This window comes from Panulirus ornatus, chromosome 62 (genome assembly GCF_036320965.1).
Source record: "Panulirus ornatus isolate Po-2019 chromosome 62, ASM3632096v1, whole genome shotgun sequence".
Taxonomy (NCBI): Eukaryota; Metazoa; Arthropoda; class Malacostraca; order Decapoda; family Palinuridae; genus Panulirus; species Panulirus ornatus.
In genome coordinates, this window is record NC_092285.1 from 11223879 (window position 1) to 11233878 (window position 10000).

General features: G+C 34.8%; 1 protein-coding gene across 1 annotated transcript in view; it reads left to right on the forward strand.

Annotated features, from left to right (window-relative positions):
* The window catches only part of LOC139745763 (uncharacterized), a 962044-nt gene that overhangs the window by 448092 nt on the left and 503952 nt on the right, over positions 1-10000 (forward strand).

Genomic DNA, 10000 nt, shown 5'->3' on the forward strand with positions numbered 1-10000 from the left:
TCACAAGGTGTTATTGATGTCACAAAGGTGTTATTGATGTCACAAAGGTGTTATTGATGTCACAAAGGTGTTATTGATGTCACAAAGGTGATGTTGATGTCACAAAGGTGATGTTGATGTCACAAAGGTGATATGATGTCACAAAGGTGATGTTGATGTCACAAAGGTGTTATTGATGTCACAAAGGTGATGTTGATGTCACAAAGGTGTTATTGATGTCACAAAGGTGATGTTGATGTCACAAAGGTGTTATTGATGTCACAAAGGTGATATGATGTCACAAAGGTGATGTTGATGTCACAAAGGTGATGTTGATGTCACAAAGGTGATGTTGATGTCACAAAGGTGTTATTGATGTCACAAAGGTGTTATTGATGTCACAAAGTGATATTGATGTCACAAGGTGATATTGATGTCACAAGGTGATATTGATGTCACAAGGTGTTATTGATGTCACAAAGTGATATTGATGTCACAAGGTGTTATTGATGTCACAAGGTGATATTGATGTCACAAAGGTGATGTTGATGTCACAAAGGTGATGTTGATGTCACAAAGGTGATATTGATGTCACAAAGGTGATGTTGATGTCACAAAGGTGATGTTGATGTCACAAAGGTGATGTTGATGTCACAAAGGTGATATTGATGTCACAAGGTGATATTGATGTCACAAAGGTGATGTTGATGTCACAAAGGTGTTATTGATGTCACAAAGGTGATATTGATGTCACAAGGTGATATTGATGTCACAAGGTGTTATTGATGTCACAAAGTGATATTGATGTCACAAAGGTGATATGATGTCACAAAGGTGATGTTGATGTCACAAAGGTGATATGATGTCACAAAGGTGATGTTGATGTCACAAAGGTGATATTGATGTCACAAGGTGATATTGATGTCACAAAGGTGATGTTGATGTCACAAAGGTGTTATTGATGTCACAAAGTGATATTGATGTCACAAGGTGATATTGATGTCACAAGGTGATATTGATGTCACAAGGTGATATTGATGTCACAAAGGTGATGTTGATGTCACAAAGGTGATGTTGATGTCACAAAGGTGATATGATGTCACAAAGGTGATATGATGTCACAAAGGTGATGTTGATGTCACAAAGGTGATGTTGATGTCACAAAGGTGATATTGATGTCACAAAGGTGATATGATGTCACAAAGGTGATATGATGTCACAAAGGTGTTATTGATGTCACAAAGGTGATGTTGATGTCACAAAGGTGATGTTGATGTCACAAAGGTGATATGATGTCACAAAGGTGATATGATGTCACAAAGGTGATATGATGTCACAAAGGTGATATGATGTCACAAAGGTGATATGATGTCACAAAGGTGATGTTGATGTCACAAAGGTGATATGATGTCACAAAGGTGTTATTGATGTCACAAAGGTGTTATTGATGTCACAAAGGTGATATTGATGTCACAAAGTGATATTGATGTCACAAGGTGATATTGATGTCACAAAGTGATATTGATGTCACAAAGTGATATTGATGTCACAAAGTGATATTGATGTCACAAAGTGATATTGATGTCACAAAGGTGATATTGATGTACAAAGGTGATATTGATGTCACAAAGTGATATTGATGTCACAAGGTGATATTGATGTACAAAGGTGATATTGATGTCACAAAGGTGATATGATGTCACAAAGGTGATGTTGATGTCACAAAGGTGTTATTGATGTCACAAAGGTGTTATTGATGTCACAAGGTGTTATTGATGTCACAAAGGTGATGTTGATGTCACAAAGGTGATATTGATGTCACAAGGTGTTATTGATGTCACAAAGGTGTTATTGATGTCACAAAGTGATATTGATGTCACAAAGTGATATTGATGTCACAAAGTGATATTGATGTCACAAAGGTGTTATTGATGTCACAAAGGTGTTATTGATGTCACAAAGTGATATTGATGTCACAAAGTGATATTGATGTCACAAAGGTGATATGATGTCACAAAGGTGATATTGATGTCACAAGGTGATATTGATGTACAAAGGTGATATTGATGTCACAAAGTGATATTGATGTCACAAAGGTGTTATTGATGTCACAAAGTGATATTGATGTCACAAGGTGTTATTGATGTCACAAAGTGATATTGATGTCACAAAGTGATATTGATGTCACAAAGGTGATATGATGTCACAAAGGTGATATGATGTCACAAAGGTGATATTGATGTCACAAAGTGATATTGATGTCACAAGGTGATATTGATGTACAAAGGTGATATTGATGTACAAAGGTGTTATTGATGTCACAAAGGTGTTATTGATGTCACAAAGTGATATTGATGTCACAAAGTGATATTGATGTCACAAAGGTGATATGATGTCACAAAGGTGATATTGATGTCACAAAGTGATATTGATGTCACAAAGGTGATATGATGTCACAAAGGTGATATGATGTCACAAAGGTGATATGATGTCACAAAGGTGTTATTGATGTCACAAAGTGATATTGATGTCACAAGGTGTTATTGATGTCACAAAGTGATATTGATGTCACAAGGTGTTATTGATGTCACAAAGTGATATTGATGTCACAAAGGTGATATTGATGTCACAAGGTGTTATTGATGTCACAAGGTGTTATTGATGTCACAAAGGTGTTATTGATGTCACAAAGTGATATTGATGTCACAAAGTGATATTGATGTCACAAAGTGATATTGATGTCACAAAGTGATATTGATGTCACAAGGTGTTATTGATGTCACAAAGTGATATTGATGTCACAAAGGTGATATTGATGTCACAAAGTGATATTGATGTCACAAGGTGTTATTGATGTCACAAAGGTGTTATTGATGTCACAAAGGTGTTATTGATGTCACAAAGGTGATATGATGTCACAAAGGTGATATTGATGTCACAAGGTGTTATTGATGTCACAAAGGTGATATGATGTCACAAAGGTGTTATTGATGTCACAAAGGTGTTATTGATGTCACAAAGTGATATTGATGTCACAAGGTGTTATTGATGTCACAAAGGTGTTATTGATGTCACAAAGTGATATTGATGTCACAAGGTGTTATTGATGTCACAAAGGTGTTATTGATGTCACAAAGGTGATGTTGATGTCACAAAGGTGATATGATGTCACAAAGGTGATATGATGTCACAAAGGTGATATGATGTCACAAAGGTGATATTGATGTCACAAAGTGATATTGATGTCACAAAGTGATATTGATGTCACAAGGTGTTATTGATGTCACAAAGGTGATATTGATGTCACAAAGTGATATTGATGTCACAAAGGTGTTATTGATGTCACAAAGGTGATATTGATGTCACAAGGTGATATTGATGTCACAAAGTGATATTGATGTCACAAAGTGATATTGATGTCACAAAGGTGTTATTGATGTCACAAAGTGATATTGATGTCACAAAGTGATATTGATGTCACAAGGTGTTATTGATGTCACAAAGGTGTTATTGATGTCACAAAGGTGATATGATGTCACAAAGGTGTTATTGATGTCACAAGGTGATATTGATGTCACAAAGTGATATTGATGTCACAAAGTGATATTGATGTCACAAGGTGTTATTGATGTCACAAAGTGATATTGATGTCACAAGGTGTTATTGATGTCACAAAGTGATATTGATGTCACAAAGTGATATTGATGTCACAAAGTGATATTGATGTCACAAAGTGATATTGATGTCACAAGGTGTTATTGATGTCACAAAGTGATATTGATGTCACAAGGTGTTATTGATGTCACAAAGTGATATTGATGTCACAAGGTGTTATTGATGTCACAAAGGTGTTATTGATGTCACAAAGTGATATTGATGTCACAAGGTGTTATTGATGTCACAAAGGTGTTATTGATGTCACAAAGGTGTTATTGATGTCACAAAGGTGTTATTGATGTCACAAAGTGATATTGATGTCACAAGGTGTTATTGATGTCACAAAGTGATATTGATGTCACAAAGTGATATTGATGTCACAAAGGTGTTATTGATGTCACAAAGTGATATTGATGTCACAAAGGTGTTATTGATGTCACAAAGGTGTTATTGATGTCACAAAGTGATATTGATGTCACAAGGTGTTATTGATGTCACAAAGGTGTTATTGATGTCACAAAGGTGTTATTGATGTCACAAAGGTGTTATTGATGTCACAAAGTGATATTGATGTCACAAAGTGATATTGATGTCACAAAGTGATATTGATGTCACAAGGTGTTATTGATGTCACAAAGTGATATTGATGTCACAAGGTGTTATTGATGTCACAAAGTGATATTGATGTCACAAAGGTGTTATTGATGTCACAAAGGTGTTATTGATGTCACAAAGGTGATATTGATGTCACAAGGTGTTATTGATGTCACAAAGTGATATTGATGTCACAAAGGTGTTATTGATGTCACAAAGGTGTTATTGATGTCACAAAGGTGTTATTGATGTCACAAAGTGATATTGATGTCACAAGGTGTTATTGATGTCACAAAGTGATATTGATGTCACAAGGTGTTATTGATGTCACAAAGGTGTTATTGATGTCACAAAGGTGTTATTGATGTCACAAAGTGATATTGATGTCACAAAGTGATATTGATGTCACAAAGGTGATATTGATGTCACAAAGTGATATTGATGTCACAAAGTGATATTGATGTCACAAAGGTGATATGATGTCACAAAGGTGATATTGATGTCACAAGGTGTTATTGATGTCACAAAGGTGTTATTGATGTCACAAAGGTGTTATTGATGTCACAAAGGTGTTATTGATGTCACAAAGTGATATTGATGTCACAAGGTGATATTGATGTACAAAGGTGTTATTGATGTCACAAAGTGATATTGATGTCACAAGGTGATATTGATGTCACAAGGTGTTATTGATGTCACAAAGGTGTTATTGATGTCACAAAGTGATATTGATGTCACAAGGTGTTATTGATGTCACAAAGTGATATTGATGTCACAAGGTGTTATTGATGTCACAAAGGTGATGTTGATGTCACAAAGGTGATGTTGATGTCACAAAGGTGTTATTGATGTCACAAAGTGATATTGATGTCACAAAGGTGTTATTGATGTCACAAAGTGATATTGATGTCACAAGGTGTTATTGATGTCACAAAGGTGATATTGATGTCACAAAGTGATATTGATGTCACAAAGTGATATTGATGTCACAAGGTGTTATTGATGTCACAAAGGTGATATGATGTCACAAAGGTGATATGATGTCACAAAGGTGATATGATGTCACAAAGGTGATATTGATGTCACAAAGTGATATTGATGTCACAAGGTGTTATTGATGTCACAAAGTGATATTGATGTCACAAAGTGATATTGATGTCACAAAGTGATATTGATGTCACAAAGTGATATTGATGTCACAAGGTGTTATTGATGTCACAAAGTGATATTGATGTCACAAGGTGATATTGATGTACAAAGGTGATATTGATGTCACAAGGTGTTATTGATGTCACAAAGTGATATTGATGTCACAAAGGTGTTATTGATGTCACAAAGGTGATATGATGTCACAAAGGTGTTATTGATGTCACAAAGTGATATTGATGTCACAAGGTGTTATTGATGTCACAAAGGTGTTATTGATGTCACAAAGGTGATATGATGTCACAAAGGTGATATTGATGTACAAAGGTGATATTGATGTCACAAAGTGATATTGATGTCACAAGGTGATATTGATGTCACAAAGGTGTTATTGATGTCACAAAGTGATATTGATGTCACAAAGTGATATTGATGTCACAAGGTGTTATTGATGTCACAAAGGTGTTATTGATGTCACAAAGTGATATTGATGTCACAAGGTGTTATTGATGTCACAAAGGTGATATGATGTCACAAAGGTGATATGATGTCACAAAGGTGATATTGATGTCACAAAGTGATATTGATGTCACAAAGGTGTATTGATGTCACAAAGGTGTTATTGATGTCACAAAGGTGATGTTGATGTCACAAAGGTGATGTTGATGTCACAAAGGTGATGTTGATGTCACAAAGGTGATGTTGATGTCACAAAGGTGATGTTGATGTCACAAAGGTGATGTTGATGTCACAAAGGTGATGTTGATGTCACAAAGGTGATATGATGTCACAAAGGTGATGTTGATGTCACAAAGGTGATGTTGATGTCACAAAGGTGATATTGATGTCACAAGGTGTTATTGATGTCACAAGGTGTTATTGATGTCACAAGGTGTTATTGATGTCACAAAGGTGATGTTGATGTCACAAAGGTGATATTGATGTCACAAGGTGTTATTGATGTCACAAAGTGATATTGATGTCACAAAGTGATATTGATGTCACAAAGGTGTTATTGATGTCACAAAGTGATATTGATGTCACAAAGTGATATTGATGTCACAAAGGTGTTATTGATGTCACAAAGGTGTTATTGATGTCACAAAGGTGTTATTGATGTCACAAAGGTGATATGATGTCACAAAGGTGTTATTGATGTCACAAAGGTGTTATTGATGTCACAAAGGTGTTATTGATGTCACAAAGTGATATTGATGTCACAAGGTGATATTGATGTCACAAGGTGTTATTGATGTCACAAAGGTGTTATTGATGTCACAAAGGTGTTATTGATGTCACAAAGGTGTTATTGATGTCACAAAGGTGTTATTGATGTCACAAAGTGATATTGATGTCACAAGGTGTTATTGATGTCACAAAGGTGATATTGATGTACAAAGGTGTTATTGATGTCACAAAGGTGTTATTGATGTCACAAAGGTGTTATTGATGTCACAAAGGTGTTATTGATGTCACAAAGTGATATTGATGTCACAAAGTGATATTGATGTCACAAGGTGTTATTGATGTCACAAAGGTGTTATTGATGTCACAAAGGTGTTATTGATGTCACAAAGGTGTTATTGATGTCACAAAGGTGTTATTGATGTCACAAAGGTGTTATTGATGTCACAAAGTGATATTGATGTCACAAGGTGTTATTGATGTCACAAAGGTGTTATTGATGTCACAAAGGTGTTATTGATGTCACAAAGGTGTTATTGATGTCACAAAGGTGTTATTGATGTCACAAAGTGATATTGATGTCACAAGGTGTTATTGATGTCACAAAGGTGATATGATGTCACAAAGGTGATATGATGTCACAAAGGTGTTATTGATGTCACAAAGTGATATTGATGTCACAAGGTGTTATTGATGTCACAAAGTGATATTGATGTCACAAAGTGATATTGATGTCACAAAGTGATATTGATGTCACAAAGTGATATTGATGTCACAAAGTGATATTGATGTCACAAGGTGTTATTGATGTCACAAAGTGATATTGATGTCACAAGGTGATATTGATGTCACAAAGTGATATTGATGTCACAAGGTGATATTGATGTCACAAGGTGATATTGATGTCACAAGGTGTTATTGATGTCACAAAGGTGATGTTGATGTCACAAAGGTGATATTGATGTCACAAAGTGATATTGATGTCACAAAGTGATATTGATGTCACAAGGTGATATTGATGTCACAAGGTGATATTGATGTCACAAAGGTGATGTTGATGTCACAAAGGTGATATTGATGTCACAAGGTGTTATTGATGTCACAAAGTGATATTGATGTCACAAGGTGATATTGATGTCACAAGGTGATATTGATGTACAAAGGTGTTATTGATGTCACAAAGTGATATTGATGTCACAAAGTGATATTGATGTCACAAGGTGTTATTGATGTCACAAAGTGATATTGATGTCACAAGGTGTTATTGATGTCACAAAGTGATATTGATGTCACAAGGTGTTATTGATGTCACAAAGGTGATATGATGTCACAAAGGTGATATTGATGTCACAAGGTGATATTGATGTCACAAGGTGATATTGATGTCACAAGGTGATATTGATGTCACAAGGTGTTATTGATGTCACAAAGTGATATTGATGTCACAAAGGTGATGTTGATGTCACAAAGGTGATGTTGATGTCACAAAGGTGATGTTGATGTCACAAAGGTGTTATTGATGTCACAAGGTGTTATTGATGTCACAAAGGTGTTATTGATGTCACAAAGTGATATTGATGTCACAAAGGTGATATTGATGTCACAAAGTGATATTGATGTCACAAAGTGATATTGATGTCACAAAGTGATATTGATGTCACAAAGTGATATTGATGTCACAAGGTGATATTGATGTCACAAGGTGTTATTGATGTCACAAAGTGATATTGATGTCACAAAGTGATATTGATGTCACAAAGTGATATTGATGTCACAAAGTGATATTGATGTCACAAAGTGATATTGATGTCACAAGGTGTTATTGATGTCACAAAGTGATATTGATGTCACAAGGTGTTATTGATGTCACAAAGTGATATTGATGTCACAAAGTGATATTGATGTCACAAAGTGATATTGATGTCACAAAGTGATATTGATGTCACAAGGTGATATTGATGTCACAAAGTGATATTGATGTCACAAGGTGATATTGATGTCACAAAGTGATATTGATGTCACAAGGTGATATTGATGTCACAAAGTGATATTGATGTCACAAAGTGATATTGATGTCACAAAGTGATATTGATGTCACAAAGTGATATTGATGTCACAAGGTGTTATTGATGTCACAAAGGTGATATTGATGTCACAAAGGTGATATTGATGTCACAAAGGTGATATTGATGTCACAAAGGTGATATTGATGTCACAAAGGTGTTATTGATGTCACAAAGGTGATATTGATGTCACAAAGGTGATATTGATGTCACAAAGGTGTTATTGATGTCACAAAGGTGATATTGATGTCACAAAGGTGATATTGATGTCACAAAGGTGATATTGATGTCACAAAGGTGTTATTGATGTCACAAAGGTGATATTGATGTCACAAAGGTGATATTGATGTCACAAAGGTGATATTGATGTCACAAAGGTGATATTGATGTCACAAAGGTGATATTGATGTCACAAAGGTGTTATTGATGTCACAAAGGTGATATTGATGTCACAAAGGTGATATTGATGTCACAAAGGTGATATTGATGTCACAAAGGTGTTATTGATGTCACAAAGGTGATATTGATGTCACAAAGGTGATATTGATGTCACAAAGGTGATATTGATGTCACAAAGGTGACATTGATGTCACAAAGGTGTTATTGAAGTCACAAAGGTGATATTGATGTCACAAAGGTGATATTGATGTCACAAAGGTGATATTGATGTCACAAAGGTGATATTGATGTCACAAAGGTGATATTGATGTCACAAAGGTGTTATTGATGTCACAAAGGTGTTATTGATGTCACAAAGGTGATATTGATGTCACAAAGGTGATATTGATGTCTCATATAAAGCTTTCGGCATCCTTAGGGTATATGCCAGCCTGAGAAATTGATGTCCAGGTACCATGTGTTACTGGGCGTGTAGAGAGTGCTATCCAACATGCAACTGTGGCAAGTAGGGTCAAAAAAAAACTTTTTTGAAAACTTGTTGAAATAAGACGAAAGCTTTGTTAAAGTAGTCACCCCCCCTCCCCGTTTTTTTTTTTTATATAAGACTTTAATCATATGAAGATCATATTTATTAAAGATAAAATCGTAGCCTTGTTAAATAAAACTTTAACTTTGTTAAATGAAAATGTATATATTTTTTATTTTGAATTGGGCCTTTAAATTTTTTTGCATGAAGTCTTTGTTAAATTAAACCGTAGCTTTGTTTGATAAAACCGTAACCTTGTTAGATAGAACCATAGCCAAGTTAAACGTAGCCCATACCCTCGTTAAATATAACATTGCCCATGTTAAATACACTCGTTCTTTTTAAAACCATAACCTTGTTAAATAGAACCATAACTTGTACTTATTAAAACCATGAATTTGTTAAAAAGAACCTTAGCCAAGTTAAACATAGCCCATACCCTCGTTAAATA